Below are 21,575 nucleotides of genomic sequence, written 5' to 3'. Positions count from 1 at the left end.
AGATAGCTTTGAAGAATCTTACCCCGCACGTTATGTCTCGTTCGGGGTATCGAAAACTTGAGCAAACACTGATGGTGGAAAAGGAGAAATCTAAACAGGGGACGTTGTCTGAGAATGTGGAAACAGGGGTCACTTCTCCTCCATCACCACCTTTTCGCCATGTAAAATGGAAGAGAGCCCGAATTAAAAAGTCGGGTGCACCAAAGAGAACGAAACTCAAATGAAGACTAAGATACGTGAAGAATTAATGGAGGAGATGAGAAAGGAGACTGATTTGATGTGGCTAGAGATGAAAAAGGAGAGTGATCGAATGCGACAAGAGTTTCTATTGCAACAAGTTTGCGCTGAGCCGATTGAACCCCTTGTTAGTCCCACTCCCAAGAGCACAAAGGGAAGTTGTGCGGCTCCTCCAACATCAGGGGATGATATCAATGGGCAGACGGAGGATTGTGAGCTACTGGTAGTGGGTGGCAAACTTCCTCGGGTGGTGGCCCTTGGAAAAGTCTATCAAAACGCCACCACCTTACATAACGTTCCTCTCTCCCCTGATGTGGTGAAGGTAACAGTTGAAAAAGTACGTTTTCTTAATGCTCGTGTTCCACTACCTTCAGATGAGGTAACCACTGTGGCCGATGCATTTCAGACATTCGTTGCCTGGCCCAGAGAGCTCATTCGATCTATGCCCAAACCTCATGTAATAATTTCATTTCATTATATTATTTTTATTTATATTTATATATTACATATAATTTAATACAAATGTTGTTTATCTTGTAGAAACCTTTTCGGCCACCAAGTCCGGAAAAGAAGCGTGAGGTTCCAGTTGACGATCCTCTAGCTTCCTTACGTCTCATTGCTAGTCAGATTGGCAATGAACCTTTTCCAGTTCCGTGGGATGATACATTTTTTCAAATAAACACTGAACTGCCACTGATGATTTACAACACAGATTTATCAGAATTTATATCTAGGAAACAGGAGCTCAATATAAGTATAATTCATTTTTTTATGATGTAAGTATCTTTACCTATTATTCAATTTACTTTATGTTAAATTATTATTGATTATACTTTCACTAAAAACTTGTAGGTTTTTGCATAGAGTCTGTATCACTGAGGGGAAGGAAAATATGTATGGATTCTTAGATCCTGCATATACTAATCCCGTTGGACCAAACTCATCTGAGACTCAAGCATACATCACTAACACCCTGGAAAAAGAGGGAAAACAAATTTATTTATGCCCTTATATTAATGAGTAAGTTTAATTATATGTCATCAATTATTATTATTTCATGTTTTAAATATTTACTAACTCTTTTCATTGATGATATAGGCATCATTGGCAGTTACTTGTCTTATCAATGGTTGATAAGACTGCTGTGTGGTTCTGTTCCCTACGCAAGAAGATTCCCACAAAATTTAAGGATATCATTGATACGTAAGTACATTATAAACTGAACTTTGTATATGTTACTAATTAACCATCTACTAACGAGGTTTTTTGTATTAACCAGTTCATGGTGTGGATATAACATCCTAAAAGGTCAATCAAGTTCAAATAATTTGAAGTGGATAAGAATAAAGGTTTGTAATTTTTTTCTTTCTCTATTATCATTGTTTATCAATATACTAACATATTACTTTTTATTGAATTATAGTGTAATAAACAACCAGGAAGCTATGAGTGTGGCTATTACATTATGCAATGGATGATTACCATTATAAGACTAGGTGTTAAAACTGGTTGGAAAGAGGTACTATATATGTTAAATCATTTGTATAATTCTTGAACATATATATATATATATATATATATATATATATATATATATATATATCTAAAAACTAATTTATGTCAACTTTGCAATGCAGTTATTCACAGAAGAAACACCAATGAATGAGGAAGGCATTTCATATGTTAGAGATTCTTGGTCCACATATTTCATAAATTTTTATAACTCTAGCATAGGTAAACAATAGTGGTTTTATGTATATGTAATTTGATTACTTGTAAATGTACATTTTGATGATCTCAATTGATTACTATATTTCTGTATTTGTCTGGCTGGGTTTGATCATTATGCAGGTTATTAATTTATATGGTTTATGCACAATACAAACTGCACTTTAAAAAAAAAAACACTATTTACAAATGCGGTCATTTACCAAAACCGCATTTGTAAATGTGATTTACCTATTTACAAATGCGGTCATTTACCAAAACCGCATTCGTAAATGTGATTTACGAATGCGATTATTACCAAGACCGCATTCGTAAATCTTAAACCCCTAAACCCTCATCCCTCATTCAGAATAATATACAAATGCGGTTATTTTAAATAACCGCATTTGAAAATCTAATTTATAAATGCGGTTCTATGACCGCATTTGTATATCTCCGATTTACGAATGCGTGCTAATCAAATGCAGTTCTATAACCGCATTTGTAAATGTAAAATAGCCGCATTTATTTTACATTTCTGCGCTAGTGGCATCACGTACCTTGTCGTCAACGCCTCCTCTGCTTATAACATGTTGTTGGGTAGACCAACGCTGAATAGGTTAGGGGCGGTGCCATCGACAAGACACATGAAGATGAAGCTGTCGGACTTGACAGGAAAGGTGATTACCATCAAATCAGATCAAAAGGAGGCCAAGCGATGCTATGAGAACAGCCTCAAAACAAGGTGAGGGGTATCTATGGTCACCAATGGACCACCGTACACTGAGGGGGTCCCCCTGCCCAAGGTCAGTCACGCCAAACCCGACAGGACCATAGCAGGAATCGCCCGCATAACCAAATCTGATCCGCTTGGCAACCCCAGGGAAAGAGAGATTAGAGAGAAGGACTCCAACCTAAGCAATGTCCCCGGCCAAACAGGGCAAACCCCGGTCGAAAAGATAGTGGAATCCAGAACTGAGGTACCCAGTGATGATCGACCAGGCGATCGGTTCGGCCCTCGGACAGAAACAAGATCAGTTTCAAGGTCTTACCCACAGGGGAAGCAGAGTATGCCAAGGGTCTAGAGAGAAACACCAGGTACTAAGGAAGGCAACCACACTAGTTTCACGTCCGGTCTCTCCCGTGCGGACCGATTCTCCCAGAAGAACAGAGACCCTCGAGACGAAGCATGCAGGCTTGAGGCGCTGAAGCAGGGCTCGGTTCCTTGCACATGGAATGCAGCCGACTTCAAGTTTTATTTCAGTTAAGCAGGAGTATTGTACATGGTATTAGAGGACACTCTTTTTCCCTTACAAGGGTTTTTTTTTATGAGGTCACCAGATAAGTTTCGATTGAAATATTTTCTTGAGTTATGTACAATTCAGTTATGAACTTGTTTCCGGTGTGTTAGAAGTCTCGTGAGTAGAGAGGTAGGTTCGTGAGAGAACACTTCCCCTCTCGAGTGAAAATGCCAAGGTTAACCGAAAAGGTTTCTGAGAAAAATCCTCCGCGCCTTTGAGTGAAACCGAGGTCTGTTAAAAGCTTGTTCCCTCGGCGTTAGAAGTCTCGTGAGTTGAGAGGTAGGTTCACGATAGAACATCTCCCCTCACAAGTGAAAACGCCAGGGTTAAACGAAATGGTACGCAAGTTAAATCCTCCTCGCCCTCGAGCGAAGCTGAGGTCAGTTAATAGTTCTTCAGTTAAATCCTCCTCGCCCTTGAGCGAAGCCGAGGTCGGTTAGTAGTTCTTTAGTTAAATCCTCATCGCCTTTGAGCGAAGCCGAGGTCAATCAAGAATTAGTTTCCCTTGCGTTAGAAGTCTCGTGAGCGGAGAGGTAGGTTCGTAAGAGAACATTTCCCCTCTTGAGTGAAAATGCCAAGGTAAAACGAAATAATTCACAAGATAAATCCTCTGTGCCTTTGAGTGAAGCCGAGGTCAATTGAGAGTTTGTTCCCCTTGCGATTAGAGGCCTCGGAAGTAGAGAAGTAGGTTCGTAAAGAACACCTCTCCTTTGAAGCAAGAGCGCCAAGGAGGAACGACCTAGCACACAGTTAAAACCCCTCCTCACGATTAGGGGAACATACAATAGAATGATAAGAGAAACATTTTGGTGCCAAGCACCATGATTTAGCAGTTATCCAAGTCAAAAAGTAGTTGTCTTCTTAGAAATAAATAACTATGTGTTCGAAAGTAAAGTTGTAGATAGATAGCAAAGAGTTTGTTTGTCAACCAAATACAAATCAAGGAAGGACCCTTGGAACGATCTGCCTGTTTTCAACACGGTTTGATACAGTCAAGGGCGCAATATCCATTCCAGGGTATGCGCAAACAACTTGAGCAAGAACGTCTCTGAATCCCTCATCATGAGCATCGAGAACATCTTCGGTCAGTTCAGCCTCAGCTTCTTCAAACCTTTTAGCTTGTTAATGAAGTTCGGCCTCCACTCGACCCAGTTGTGCCTCGCAACTGATGGACCTTCGTTCAAGCTCTATAATTTTGAACTGGGACACCTCATTAGCCTCCTCTAGCTCGAAGACCCGAATCCACATGGACAAAACTCTTGCCTCCAGTTCAGTAACTTCTCGGGCTTGGCATGAAGTAGCTTCGAGAGATGGACCAACTCCTCTCTCAGAGTAGCCTCGCGGGCAGCAAACGAGCGAGCCAGCAAAGAGGTTTCCCCTGACTCGGCCCTGGTTAGTAGAGCGTCGGACTGAGCAAGAAGAGCCCCAAAACTGAAGCCCAGTCTCTCCCTCGCAGCGGCCTCATCCGAGTCTGCAGTCACCCCTTGTTGGAAGTCCTTGATGGCGTGCTGTAGGACAAGGGGAAGCTCAAGGACAGGGGGAGTAGAAGCACCAGTTCCACCAAGGTTAGGGAGCAGGGGAACGTCGGTCGCATGATCCCGGGGCGAAATAGAGCGACTAGTAGAGGAAGAGTGGGAAACCATCACCGGCGTAGGTTTGGGTCTTTTAGAGCTTGGCCCCTCGGAGGAGTCCTCGTCCGATTCGATCACCACCGTTTTACCCTTGCAGGGGAGTGGGGTGGGAGATGATTGGACGGCGGCGAGAGGGACCGCGACCCCAGGATTAGAAAGAGTGGGCAAGGGCGTGCTGGCGAGAAGTGCCCACGTCCCTGGAAATCCCGCGGATATGAGTGAGGATCTCAATCACTCTAGCCTGTTTCTCTTCACTCGAAACCATACCAGCGTACAAATTTCAGAGGAAACACAGAGATAAAGGATGCGAATGCGCAGAAGTAGAGCACGTAAACGCGACACTACAATAACAAGGGTTAGCTCCCCCAGAGTTTCGGGTTTCTTGAACCTAAACTCGAAAGGAAACCCAGAAACAGAGGATGATCGATACAGAGATTAAGAAGCACAGACAGTTATCTAGAACCTGAATCAATAGACAAGTGTGAACGGTAGTCAGAGTTTGTACCTACGAGCGGATAACGAGAAAGTGCAGGAATGTGTAGAAGGAACGCGAGAATGCTTGAGGAAGAAGGCGAAACAATCAAGAATTTCAGAGGATGATGGAACGAGTGATTTGACGCGTGCGTTTTCGAAAGTTTAAAAGCAAACAAAGAAGCGTAAGCGACGTTAAGCCCTAGCCGTTGATCAAAAGACACGTGTGCACAGATAAGACAGGCCTAAAAAAACGTCACTTTGGTAGTATTTACGTCTTGTCACGCAGAGCCACGTAGGTCACACAGGGCAAGGACTTAGCCTCTTCGCTGAACGAGTTACAGCTTGAGACTGTGGGCTTTTGTACCGACCAGTCCCCGGGCGTTGACTGACCACTGGTAATGTTGGTGCCACGTAAGCGGGTCCCACGAGCGGCGTAGGACAGTATCTCGCAAAACACATGCGCCATGGAGCCAAGAGTGGTCAGACATCGATCATCAAGATGTACCGACGTGCCACTAGACAGTATGGAGAGATCGTGATGGCATTTCATGAAGGTCTTCTTGAATCATGTAAGAAAAAGTGGTGCGGAAGCTATGAAGGTGTGTGAGCAAGATCCTCCTAAGAGTGGTGTTGATCTTGAATGTGCATGATATGTATGAAGCTAGGGAGGTTCGGCCAACCCAAGGAGAGGTGAAGGAGATGAAGTTTAGAGCCTAGAATTCTAGGGAGAAGCAAAGCTTAGCACTAAATGGCAGCATAACTTTACTCACAATAAACTTGCAAATACAAGGTGTAGGCCTCCCTATTTATAAGCTACTTGGCCGTAAGTTTTAAGCTAATGCCTAATGAAATGAAAACCAAATTAAATGCAATTCACCAAGCCATGTGCCATGTGCTCATGACCGGCCAAACCTAGAGAGTTTCTAGAATGTTTCACTCAACTATGCTTTCTACACTACTCTAATTACTAAGCACCCCTAATGGGCCTTTATGCAACATGTACAAAGCTTTCTCTCTTCCATCCGTGGCTTCATTCAATTGGGCTTGAATATGCTTAGCCATTGACCTTGTGATAGGTCCTAGACGGTCTAGGTCTCCTCCTAGACGCTCCATGGGTAGCCTTTCCTCTTCACGTCCTAGACGCTCCATCCTTCTAGCTAGACGCTCATCATGGTCTAAACGCTCTTCATGGTCTAGTGTTGGGCTTTGGCTTTCATGGTTAGATGTGCTTGGCCCTCTTCCATCAGATCGGACATCGGAAATCCAAACAGTAGAGCTGGGCCACGAGAGGTGGATCCCAGATCACACGCCAGTTATCAGTAAGGGAGAAGCCTAGATCACGAGGGTCCATGTGTGTAGAGTGGATGACGCGTTCAGGCGTCACACGAAGTGTAGAGCCACTGGAAAGATATGACTCGTGAGGGTCGCATTCCAGGGGTGAGCCGCATGCATGGCACGTGAACAACTAGGGCACTCCTAGAGGCGGGTGACCCCAGAGATCAGGTGCACGAGGAGGCACCCAGGTGATCAACCGCCAGAGGTTGCACTCTAATTAAGGACCCCACGTGCTAGGTTATCCTAAGAGTAAGGTAACAACAGTGATGGGCCTGCCCATCATAAAAATCCCATTTCGGGTAAAGAGGAACCCTTAGTTTTAGTCTATAAATAGCAAGGTACAAAACTTGACAAAGGCAATGCACTTGCGCCACAAAACACACACACAGTAGCAAGTTACACAATTTCGGTGTTTCCTAGCCCTAGTACTGACTTGAGTGTCAGAGTGCAAACAACCTCTAGGGCACCCTTTGTCTTTGTGTTTTCAGGTGTTCATCACAGGAAAGGCGCGTGCGAACGTAAGGATTCTGGACGTGGGAGTGGCGTAGGCGCACGAAGGCGTTTCGAGTCAACCGGCATGAACAAAATGTAAATTCAATAAACAAATTATTTAATAACATTTAAATAAATAACTTACACAAATATCCTTTCTGATGAGATTCTTGTCTACTTTTGATACGTGGTCTCAGTCAGGGATCAAGATAGATACCTTAGATCGAGCTAAGACTCTCAAATAACTTACAAATTGAGCCTGATGCCCTACTAGTCTGAGGGTCTATTTGAATTGGAACCTTATTAATACCCATACGCCTAATCACAAGATTTCTCAGTCGTGTAGGGTCCTTAGTCTTCCTTGATGACTCAGCCATGTGATCGACCTACAAAGAATAAAAGCATGTTTAAGATATATATTTAATTAAATAAAACAAATTTTTAAATAGAAAAGCTAATAATAAACTACTTGATTTCTATTGTGGAAGTGTTAAAATGGTCTCTCATATTCCTTCATTGTGATCATGGCGTGTAGCATGTACTTCATTTACATCATTTTCATCATTCAAAGGATGTAATTTTCTTGAGAATGAAGATTTGTCTACAAAATGGACCCTTGAGTCATCTTGTGGGTGAACATCATGTTCAGTTCTCCCCTGTATGACAACTGACAACCTTTCATTAGAAATATCTTTCACATAAAAAACTTGTTTTGTTTGGTAAGCCATAATGAAAGGATCTTTCTTCCATACTATCTTTGTAAGATCAACCAAAGTAAAACCCAAGTCATTTACATGCACTCATGTGTTACAATCGACCTATTTACAATTAAATACAAGCACTCTAAATTTGACGTAGTCAACCTCCCAGATTTCTTCAATTACTCCAGAGTAACTTAGAGTAGCCACAATAGATTTATTGTCTTTTGAACTAGCAAAGTGCACAGACTCTGCCTCAAAGGTAGCACCGCTATTCTGCAAAGTATTTTTTTCATCTTTAGTCTTTGTATAAAAAGACACCATATTTATATTGTACCCAGTCCATGTTATGACATCAAAATTAGATCCTCATGCTAACAATTTCAATTCCTAAATATCATAATCCTATAGACCAATTTTGTCTTTAAACCATTTCAAGATGGTCTTGCTATGCTCAGTCAACTTTAACAACATCTTGTGTGCATCTATATAAGGAAGAACATCATTGATGTTGTTCAAAATATATAAATATGCTTGGAGAACTTCATGCCAGTCTTTTTGAACCACCCTCACACCTCGTGTGCCTTTACCTTCACACATTGCTTCATGCATGGACTTTGGAATTCCTATGGCTTCTACTTCTGACATATATGTTGTAAAAAACTCAATTGCTTCCTCAGCAATGTATCTCTCAATAATAGATGCTTCTAGACGGTACGGATTCTTCCATACCCTTTGAATATCTTCATGCATTGCTTAACTCCTCATAGACACCCGCAAAAACTAAACTTTTCAGATTTTGGAAAAGTATGACATGCTAGAGGAATATATGTTCGTTTACCATGAGGTTGTGGCTGCAACTCCAAGCGAACACCCATCTCAACTATATCTTTACGAGCATTTATACCATTTTTTTGTCTTTCCTTTATTATTCAACAATGTGCCAATTATACTATCACACACATTTTTTTCCACATGCATTACATCTATGCAATGTCTAACATCTAACTTTGACCAATATGGAAGTTCAAAGAATATGGATTTCTTCTTCCAAATGTTTTTCACAATGTTTTTCTTCTGTGTTTTTCAAAATGTCACATTCATATTGTAGACTCAGTTGTACACTTCCTCGTCAATTAAGGGTGGAGGTGCAATTTTGTCCTCCTGAGATCCATTAAAAGCTTTCTTTAAGCTACAATAAGGGTGATTACATTTCAAAAACCTTCCATGCCTAATGTAAGAAGTTTTCCTCCCATGTTTTAGTTTATGGTAACTTGTGTTCTTTTCACATATCGGGCAAGCACTATGTCCTTTAACATTGTAACAGTTCAAATTCCCATATGCTAGAAAATCATTAATGGTGCAAAATAGCAATGCCCGCGAATTGAAATTGACATTCTCATATGCATCAAATACTTTGATCCCATAAAAACTTCAAGTCTTCGATCAATGGACTTAAGTAAACATCTATGTCATTTCCAGGTTGTCTTGTTCCTAATATCATCATAGACAACATCATATATTTTCTCTTAATACACAACCAATACGAAAAATTACAAATAATGACTAAAACTGGTCACGAACTATGTTTGCTACTTAAATTATCGTAAGGATTCATACCATTCGTTGCAAGACCAAGTCTAAGGTTTCTTGGATCACTCCCAAACTCAGGAAATAAAGAATCAATTTTCTTCAATTGTGGTGATCAACCCTGGACCCAATACCAAAGCGTTCAACATATAAAAATTAAAGCACTATATTTCTAACACAATACATTATAAAACACATTACAATTTTTTTAGGGTCGATTACCCCTGGACGTAATACCAAGACATTCAACACCATAAGTATATTTCAAATACAAATAAAACTAATAATCGAAATAAATAAATTTGTACTAAATTAATATTTAAATTTAAAGTTAACATGTTTGAAAACAAAAGAACTAACCAGGAGCGTGAACTGATGAGTTGTGGCGGCGGTAGTGAAAGCAATGTGGCAGCAACAAAATTATCTTTATAAATAATTAAAACTAAATTAATAATTAATAATTAAAATTAAAATTAAAACAAAAACTAAAATTAAATTTAAATTTAAAATTAAAACTAAAATTACAAATTAAAAAAAATTACAATATTTGAAAATAAAAAACTCACATTAGAGCGTGAACGACAGAATTGTGAACGCAAAACAAGTGTAATGTGGTGCGACTATGAAGGCCTAGTGACGGAAGGATTGGTGGCAACGAAGAGGAAGAACAGTGGCACCAAAGAGGAAGAGTGGTGGTCGCGAACGTATTGAAGGACCAGTGGCCGCGAAGAAGAAGGAAATTTTTGAATGGGTAGTGGCAAAGGAAAGGAGATAAACGAAGTTGGGGGCAACAGTGGAGGAAGAAAAATGGAGGCACACAAGAAAAATGGAGGCTCAATGAAAACGAAGATAAAGAGTAACACGAATTAGCAGTAGCGGTGGAAGACAAAGCAACATAATGATGCAAAAAGAGTAGAGTAGAGTGAATGAGCAATGAGGCGCGAGCTTGAAAATAGGTTAAAAAAATATATTACACCGGTTTGATAGCCCAACACTGTGTAATATACCATGCTAACAACAACAACAAAGTTTTAAAAAATATAAGTATTACACCAGTATATTACATCGGTTGGGTTATCCAACCGGTGTAATATGTACCAAATATTTACAAAAAATTCACCGCGCTTTTTTTATACTGATTCTCATGTAATCAGTCTAGAAAGTCGTTGTAAAAGGCCTTTTCTGCACTAGTAATAGTCGCAAAAGGCTCAAGATAACAAATAACTGTTGATTCCTAGATAAGTAGATAAAACACCAATATAATCACCATGGCTCCCTCTGAAGATCCATCTAATAGCAATATGACCCGGACAATCCCTAACTGTTGACCAAGGTGTTTTGATACTTCCAAATCTGCATTGAAGACTTGAAGAATATGCTGCTACGTGTGTGTTATTTAGTAGATTTTGAGTTGTCAATTTACATCTAGTATTGATCCAAGTTCGCTTGATAGTTAATCTCTTTTGAAATAAGTGTTTTCTAAAATCTTAATTTTAGTCAGTTTTTTCGTGCTTTCAATCAGTTAAAAAAGCTTTTGTTTAAAGTTTGGTGACTACAACAAGTTTTTTATCCACTTGATTAATCGTGCCAACCGATTGAATTGCGCTCAGTGTTTTTCAAAGGATTTGAAAAAGCTTACTTTTATTTTTTCTTTTTTGTGAGGCAAAAACAATGGGTTATTTTGACAAAAGAGCTGGTTGTTTTGTGTGTTGTCCTTAACAGAAAAAGAAATGAATCCCTTTGCTTTAAAATCAATGAACTGTTTGTTCAACAAAATTTTGTTATCAATTCCAAACTGTTTTTAAATGATTTTAACTGTTTTCAATTAATGATCAAACTGTTTTAACCTTTTTCTTAAAGTTTATATAAACGTTGTTTCATGATCATTTCATTACTGTGAAAACCGCACAGAATCTTCCTCCTTGGAGTGCATAATCTTAACAGCATGGCCGCCAGGGTACTAACTAATGTACCAGCATTATGGGGCCCATCTGTCATTGTAGGCGTTCTAGCCTTTACGTATCATGCATGCAGCTTACCCCTGAAAACCCTTGCACTCTTGGGCCTAGGTGTCTCTAGTGGGTATTTACTTGTACTAGACCCCGAATGTACTATACACACCACATGCACTTTCGCTGATCAGGCCTTATACATATACGGGTTTCAACATACGTATCTTTGAGGGCCCACCTGCGTAGTCCATTATCTCGACCAGACCACCGAGCTGACCTGCTCCACACAGATGTCGATGTCCGATCTCCTGAGCACCGAGCCCAGCGCTCTGGTCCAGTACAAAAACATTTTTTTAATCAGCTGAAAATGTGAATCAACTGACTGTTTTTGCATATTTGGCACTGTTGCATAAAGTTTTCATAAATACTTACGCATTCTTCTGTCAACTTTTTTTCAAACATTTCAATTGGTCAAGACATGCATTATTGTGTGCCTTTGAATCTACTTATTCACAAAATATCCAATTGTTTCGCTGAAAAACTAATTGTTTTCTTATGAATTTCCAATCACCATAAAGTATAGTAAAAAAAAAATTAATTGGTCTGACATATTGCAGTTTCCAAAACTGTAGAAGATTTCTTTTCTCTGGTAAAATCAACTCACTAAAAGCAACTTTTTTTCTACTATCTTTTTTTGGTTATATTAAGTGTGCTTTGAACTAAATATTTCATAAAAACAATCTATTTTGTTCTGCACCTCACTTGAAACTCTTTGGTTCTTCACTGCATTTTCACAAACACATATCTGCATCATGGCTTCTTCACTCACCAAGGAGAAAGAAATCACGTGCCATCAAAGGAACTACAAGGGTTGGTCATCTAGAGACTTGGTTCTCTGGGGACAATGAGAAAATAGAAAGTTTTCTGCATGAGATGAGCAAAAAAGTCATCAACACCTCAGAGCTTTTGTCCTTCAAATGGCTGAAGGAACAAAACCTCAAGGAGGTAAGGAAGACTTTGAAAAATCATAAGCTGCAAAGGTTCCTTGATTTGAATGGAAATACTTTTCCAGATCTTGTAAAAGTATTCTACACAAACCTATTTGTTAATGGTGAGAACATGTATTCACATGTCAAAGGAATGGATATGGAGGTTACTCCTGTTGTATGGACTGCCATCACTAGGTTGAAGTTCTTTGGTGCAAGGGTTAGCAAGGGGAACACAAGTCCATGAAGAATTTTAATAAAATACGGTACTATGTAAGCTGCCTAAAAAATCCTCACTTGAAAGTAAAAGGTTTTCATGTTGGTGCTTTAAAGCTAAATGAACGAATCATTTCCTTTATCATCACATGGATACTAACACCTAGGGAGAGCAATCATGCTATCCTCACTGAAGAAGACCATGTCTTAGTCTACTACATCATGAAAAACATCAAGGTCAACGGGATCCATATCTTCAAGGAGCATACGCAAAAATCTATGAGGTTAAGTGATTATCATTTTCCTTATGTTATTCTTGTGTATAAATTTCTTCAATACTTTGAAGTTGATCTTAATGAAGAACTGTTAGGGGTGGTAAAACCATCACATAAAATTAACAATGGATCACTTAGCAAGATGAGGTTCATTAAAGTTGAAAACAAATGGGTTAGCAAAGAGGAAGAACAAGTTGGTCCTTCTCCTAGATCAAACAAGAATATTGGTGTTGGTGATAAAGCTAAATAAGATGTTAGTGATCAAGCTGAACAAGATGCTGATGATCAAGCCAAACAAGGTCTTGGTGATCAAACTGGACAAGAAGTTGGTGCAAATGATGAAGCTGGTCCAAGTTCTGGAGTCACAAAAGATTATGTTATGCATGCACTAGTTAGTTATGAGCCACATATGGACTTTGGGATTCCAATGTCCCAATTTGAAATATTGATGATCAACCTCTTGGACACCATGGCAAGTGATTAGAAAGATTACTATGAGTTTGTGCAGCAAAGTTCCAACATATACACAATCAGATTGAAGTTGTTCAAACCCAACTCTTTGAATTTCAATATGGCAAGGAATCTTGAAAGCTCAATATAATTTTTTGTGTTTGAAATATATTATGTAATGTTGGACTATTTCCTTTACTATTTTGTTTCTATTATGTAATTATCTTTTCTTTGTCTATTAGTGAAGACAAAATGGGGAGAAGTTATCTATTTGATTTGGTTGTATTACTGTTTTAATTTTGCTGCTACTACTTTGCATGCACTATGACACTTTGAACTTGTTTTAATTTTTCTGCTATATTTTGGTTATCTAGAAACTAGTTCTTTAAGTGTTCTTTATAATATGTATGAGTTATCCTACTATGCTTGCATTGTGTGGTATATCTTTCCGTTTTGGAGGAAGTCTTAAATTCAAAATCAACAACACAAACAACCAATGATTCGTCTTCATCAAACAGGAGGAGATTGTTGAACAAGGTGCTTTGATGCTTCCAAATCTTCTTTGAAGACTTGAAGAATCTATTACTCTGTGTGTGTGTTATTTAGTAGATTTTGAGTTGTCAATTTACATCTATTATTGATCCAAGTTCATTTGATTGTTTATCACTTTTGAAAGAAGTGTTTTCTAAACTCTAGTCAGTTGTTTTGTACTTTGAATTAGTTGTAAATTTTTTGTTTAAAGTTTGGTGACTACAACAATTTTTTCATCCAGTTGATGTATAGTGACAACCGACTGAATTGCACTTAGTGTTTTTCAAAGGTTTTGAAAAGGCCTAGTTTTATTTTGTCTTTTCTGTGAGGTAAAAACATTCGGTTATTTTGACAAAAGAACAGGTTGTTTTATGTGTTGTCCTTAACAGAAAAAGAAATCAATCACTTTGTTTTAAAATCAATCAATTGTTTCTTTAACAACATTCTGTATGAATTTCAAATTGGTTTTAAATGATTTTAACTATTTTCAATTAATGATCAAACTATTTTAACTATATAAAGGTTGTGTTAGAATTAATGGCTTAAACAAGAGGGGGTGAATTGTTTATCAAAATATTTTCGCAAAGATTGAATAAGAATGAAGCTTTATCAACAATCACATATTAAACAATCAAGGAAGCCAATCAAACAATGTAAAAGAAACTGTTTGCAGAGTTTCAATCGGTTGAAACTTCATTTTAACCGGTTGTTTATGGCAGAAACAAAAACAGAATTAAAACAAACAGTTTATAAGGAGTGAGAGAGAGATATTACTCAGCCAATTTATACTGGTTCACTCAACCTTGAGTTACATCCAGTTCCCAGAACAACAATTGGGTTCCACTAGTAACCAATCACATATTACAACTCACACAACCACAAAGAGGTGATCTTGATACTACAAGAACCACTCACCCTCTTTGTTATACACTCCCTTAGTCGGAACACCCTCTGACTTTACAGGATTTTCACACACTTCAAGAGTTTATAAAATAACAAATACAAGAATCATGAAAGGAACAAATTGCACCCCTCAAAACTAGCCATTCTAGACAGCAATTATGAGCCAAAACAGTTTTGATTCAATGGCAAAATAGATTAACAGGTTTACAAAAAGCTGTTATGAAATGTGACAATCAATCAGTTGAAAAGTCGTTTTAACTGGTTGAATTGGTTAGACAGTTATTTAACCAAGTCAAAAACAGTTTTAAAACCTTCAAACAAGCTAAGTGACAAACAACCGATTATTTTGAGGTTTCAACCGGTTGTTTTTCTCTTTGCTTAGAAAAACACTTTTCTCTTTTAAAACAGATTGAGCAAGCTTGTGCAAGGGACTATGAATGATCTTTACAAGAATTCTAAACAACCTAGACTAAGCTCAAACCAGAAGCAACACAACTTCAACCTTTATCAAGATTTGAAACATCAAAGCTCCCATGTTCTACAGGTTGTTTTATGATTATTTCAAAAAGAAGAAGAGAGCTTTATCAAAAAAGTTTTCAAGAGAAGATCAAAAGCTTTTGGATCATTTCTTGTGTGTGAAGTAGGAACTGAGTTTTCTATTCTTGTGTTCTACTGCTTTGTAAAGCCCAGGTGTACTCTTACTCTTTCTTTAATACCGTATTGTGTGTGAAACAGTTTCAGATAGGGTTTCTGGAAATTTTGGTGTTGCTAAGAAGTGTTGTGTGTTATTGAGGGCTTCAAGATCAACATTCTTGGTGTGGTTTGTAATCTAGTTTTGATTGCATAGTGTATTCTCATTGGTTAGCTGAGGAATGGATGTAACTCTTGGTTAAGAGTGAAGTAGTATAAATCTATCTGTGTGAATCTCTCTTTTCTTACTTTGATATACTATTTTAAGTTCTCTTCTTTATATTCTACTGCAATAAACGGTCAATTGTTTTGATAAAACAACTAGTTGATTTTTCTTAAAGAATTGTTAATCTGATAATTAATCAAGTTGAACAGAAAAATCAATTGGTTGATTTTACCGTTCTTTCACTCTACTTCCAATCTTTGCGAAAACAATTCACCCCCCTCTTGTTTAGGCCATACATTCTAACACTAAAATCACCATCAATGTTAACTTCAATCTAGCCAACATCCTATAAACTTAAAAAAACCTGCCTAACTTAGGCTTCCTTCCTCGTTCTGATTTGGATATGATAAAACTTCAAAATAGAAAAGTCAGTCATATTACTATACATGTTTTCCTTTAAGGAATTACCTATCAAACTAATACAACTTAGCACCATATGAAGAGAAATGTGAAAAGGTATTATATGTTGGAAGCAAGCATAATTTCTCATCGTCCAAATCATCCAAACATGTAAGTTAAAACACTAAACAAATCTATTGAACAAGAGGACTCCTTATCCTACATAAAAAAAAATTCAATATATCAATGTTAGACATAAAAACAAATCCTGGAAAGATGGTTTGGATCCATGTACACAAATTCTTAGCCCTTAGACATTTAACAAAACATATGGAGAGTTGTCCTCTTGTTATTACAAGAACTGCTTATAGAAAAAAAAAAGATATTCCTCTTGATTGCACATATTTATTTATGAGAATTCTATTATGTAAAAGCTTTCATAGAACTAGAGTTTTGGTTGGAGGAATATTGGTAGATCAAATAATCTTGTCCCAAGAACAAAAGTGAGAGGAGGAATGAAGGCACATGTGATTTAATACACATATTCATCCTTTTTCCAATAAGGACTGTATTGCATATTAGTCAAAATCAAGTGTTACAAATTCTCCAAGCCTGAAATATGTTATAGAAAGGGGGAACAAACCAATTTAAACCATCATAAGAATTCATAGTCCTAGTTGTCAAATATGGCCTTATATTATGAGGAATCTCAACTATTGGAGATATGTTGTCATGAGAAAACCAACTACCATTCCAAAAGTAAATGTTCTCCCTGTTACCAATTGTCCAATGTGTGTTATCCAAGATAATATCATAACATTCCAAAATTCTTGGCCAAATTGAAGAAGTTTGTAAATAGCTAATTTATAATACTTATTCTTCAAAAACTTATATCTCATTAGATCAGCCTAAGGCATACTATTGTAACAAAATTCCCAAACCAACCAGAGCAAATAGGCTTGGTTTTCCTATTGGATGTTAACAACTTGAAGATCTCCTTTATGCTTTTGAGAACACAAATAATTTGAATTAATAGTGACCAAAAATTGCTTGTTAATGTCCTCAGTCCGAATGAAACTTTTAATCCACTTATCAAATTACCTGAGAAGTGTTGTAGGTCATCTATAAATATGAAAATCATAACCAATAAGGAAACTATCATTGTGTTAAATAATTGAATTTGACCCATCACTCTAAGAATTTTAACTTTCTAAGAAACTAACTTGAGTCTAACTTTTTTAGCTAATAGTTGAAAGTATTTAGATGTAGGAGCTCTAAAAAAAATACGAACACTTAAATATATGGAAGGTAAATAAGCTATACCAAACCCCAACATAGATTGAACCTTCTATTGAAATAACAAAACAATCCACAATGTAAAACTATCTTTTAGCAGGATTTAACCATTTCCCAAAATTCGAACCATAAGCATGTAAAGCTTGCATAAGATTGTTAAGACTATTTTTATTAGCCTTATAAAAGACAAACACATCATCAACATGCATAACATGTGAAGGAACACTAATACCTTTAAAAGTTGTTAGGCGAAGAATATTTTTGGAATCAATTAGTTGTTATATACTCTTACTAAGAGCCTCTTCAACAAAACAAAAGAGAAAGGGGGGAAGCATATCATCTTGTCTAACACCTCTATCACATTTAGAAAAATCAATGAGTCTACCACTAAACCAAATGGATAAGAGGGAATAATGCAAAATAGAAACAATGTAGCCACAAAATATTTGATGAAAATCAAATTGATGAAGAACTTTGAGAAAGAAATCCTAATTAATAGTATCAAAAGGATTTCTTGATGTCAAATTTGACAGCTACATTACCTCCACTCATTCTTTTGGACAACATGTTTATAGTTTCATTGGTAATACATATATAATGTTTAATTTGGCGACCTTTAACAAACCCATTTTGATTAACCAAGACATTAAGATAATTCAAAGTCTATTGACTAAAATATTAGAGATAATTTAAAATTTAAAATTAGTCACATCAATGAGTCTAAAGTCTTTCATATTATCAACTCTAAATATTTGTCGGATAAGAGAAATCACACTAGAATTCATTTTAGGAAGTATCCATTTTTGTGTAAAGAATTACGCAAACATCAAAACCAATAACACCCCATTATTCTTGAAAAAATGGCCTCCAAATCTATTAATAACATTGATCCTTCATGAATTACCATAATCAAAATAATGTTATTAATAAAGGGAGATATATTCACAAAATTAGAGTATGTATCATCAATATGATTGATGTAGTAATGCAGAATATGTTGTTAAATCTTATTATAGATGTGTTATCCCCGTTAACCAGCTTACAAGTGGTGTTATCATTACTTTTAGTTTTAACCACAATATGAAAAAAAAGTTGTGTTTCTAATCCCATTAGAAAATCAATACATTGATGACATATTTTGGCTCACATTTATAATTTTATTGTACATTGGAAACACTTCCAATATGATATCTTTTTAATTTTTAAATATTTCCTTTTATTACTAAAAGATTGGGTTCAATGTACAAATTGCTTTAATTTTGCATTTTTAATTAATGTGACATTTCTTTACTATTTTGGTCGTAAATTTTTTTGTATGCATTATTTTTAGTTGACTCTAGTTGCATTAAGTTCTACATTTTCAAGGTTTCAAAATGATTTTTTTTTTTAAATTTGGAGTCTTATGCTATTTTCTATAATTTCTTGAAGTTGTGGCAGATTTGTTATTTTTTTTATAGAAGCACTCATACGATTTTTCTAGTATTAACATTATTTTTTTAATTGAACTTATGATCCTAATTAGATTTATTAGAGAGGGATAACAATGATAAAATCATTCTCTTGATGAGTTACTATAATATAAAAAAATTTAAAATTTAAATAATTGGTAGTTAAAACTTTGGTAGCTAATTAGATATCAATTTAGAAATCATTTAACAATAATAAAAACTAATTTAGAAACCAAAATTTATTCTAGTTTCTAAAATGGTCTCTAATTTAGTCACTACAGCAACTAATTATTTTTTGTTTCTAAAATTAGTTTTTATTTCATGATTTTATTGTAGTGTATGAAGAAAAAAAATATTGTGTTTCTAACCACATTAGAAAAACAATACATTGATGACATATTTTGGCACACATTTTTACATTAAAAATACTTCCAATATGCTTTCTTTTAGTTTTTAAATTATTTCCTTTTATTACTAATAAATTGGGTTCAATATATATATTGCTTTAATTTTACATATTTAGCTAATGTGACATTTCTTTAGTGTTTTGCTCATAACTTTTGTTGCATACATTATTTTTATTTAATTATAGTTGGGTTGAATTTTACATTCTTGGGACTTTATAATGAACATATATTTTGTTTGATTTAGAGTCTTATACTCTTTTCTGCAATTTTTGTAATATGTGGCATATTTATTGAATTTTTATAAAAGAAGTCATACGAATTTGATTTTTCTTGTATTGACCTAAACTATAATATAAATATATATATAATCTAAATATATAAAAGAATCATTTTGTTTAGTTTTTAAATTTCAGAAATTGTCTTTTCCTCTCTTTTTCGACTTGTCTTTTCATTTTTTTTCTTTTCCTTCGCATTCTTTATTTTTCATCAATGGAGAAATAATTCTTAAAGCTCAATTCACAAAAATTCAGATCTTACATGTAAAAAAAGTATGACTCAAATCACAACCAAGTAGGACGGGTGGAGGGGATAGGAGGTGAATTGGTTTAAAAAAATACCTCTTGTGATTTAAAATCTTTCTTCTTGAAAATTTTGATACAAAGGGTAAGAATAGACTATGCAATAATTTCAATGAAGCACAAAAAATCAAAATAATAGGATCAAGATGAAAATATAGAAACATAAATTTTATATTAGTTTGATTATACAAGAATCTACATTTAGTTTAATCCAAATAATATTAGTTGGACTTTCCTTTAAACTCTTGAATTATTTACAATACCTCCTATGCAACTAAAACAGGAAAAATTACACCACAAAAAAATTATAAAATAGAAACTAATTTTAGAGATAAAAATAATAATTAGTTACTATATTTACTAAGTTAGATAATATCTTTTAAATTAAAAAAAAAATATTGGTTTTTAAATTAGTTTCTATTATTAATAAATATTTATAAACTAATTTCTAAATTGTTATTTAACATTAGGAGTCGAGGCTAAGGGAAATTTAAATACACCTTCCTCCCTTAATCCACCAAGGCACATTTTAAGGACAAAATCGTGATGGAGCTCTAAGCTCCAAAGCGAACAATACCTCGGATGTAGTGATTGATCCTAGTGATATCATCTCAATGTACTTAGGTCAGAACATTAGTGTCTCATGACTTTTTACAGCAAATGCACCAGGTTTGTCAAAAGTAATAATTTTTGTCACGAAAAAAATTAAAAGTAAAACAGCAATATCAATAATCAATTAATAATTGAATATTAATATATAAGATATCACCTCAATACATGAGATTTTGAGCATATTACTCTCAATCCCAAAGGGTAGAATTAGCAACACATACTTCTAACATCTTTCATTCTCCCAATTGGGTTTCAATTCACTCTATATGATGTTTTCCTCTCAATTTGGCACTTAGGGTTGAACCTCTAGCCCCCTATTTATCCTAATTTTCTAGGGTTAGGTGACTTCATTGCTGCGCTAATGGACTAAGTGATAAAACAGAAAAAGGCCCAATCTTTCTTTGCATCTTTTTCCATTCTAGGACCTTCCAGCTTTTTCTTTTTAACTCAAATTATTCTCCTTTACTCCAAATCTTCAATCTTCCCTAAATATATGCAATTAACACCAAATTTAGGAATAAAATGCTCTTATTCAAATAAAGCTCATAAAAATGTAAAAAGGTATAAATTCATAAATTATGGATTATTTTATATGTAAATTAGCAATAAATCCTCATAAGTGCCTATATTTTAATATGAAATAGTACTGAAATTAGACACTTGTCAGCGTCGTCTATGAAAATGGAAAGTGATTCCAAATACGAACCCTTGTTTCCTTAGCCCTCGACTAAGAGACTTGTTCTAGTATGCCCATAGTCTCACATTGCTTAGGAGCCGAGACCAAGTGAAATTTAAATACATCTTCCTAACTTAACCCACTGGAATGCCTAATAAAACCGTGACAGAGTTCCAAGCTCCAAAACATACTTGAGGTCTGAACAAGACATTATTTTTGTAGTTCACATGCTTAGTTAGTATATCAATATTTATTCACCAAGTTAAATGAATATTAAAATAAAATATAGTTAGATACTATAAATATTATATATAATCAAATATTTTATTTTTAAATATTATAAAGATATATATATATAATTTTTTTTAGATACAATAAAATATATAATTAATTATTTTATTTTTAGATATTATATATTAGCAAAAAAAAAATTGACCAACAAGTAAAAAATGAATAAATATGAACCACTTTAGGGGTGATCCAACCCTTGTACATGACCATAACACAACAATATCCACCAAACCC

The sequence above is a fragment of the Phaseolus vulgaris genome, chromosome 10 (assembly GCF_000499845.2).
Source record: "Phaseolus vulgaris cultivar G19833 chromosome 10, P. vulgaris v2.0, whole genome shotgun sequence".
NCBI classification, from domain to species: Eukaryota; Viridiplantae; Streptophyta; class Magnoliopsida; order Fabales; family Fabaceae; genus Phaseolus; species Phaseolus vulgaris.
Note: the sequence above shows the minus strand (reverse complement) of the source record.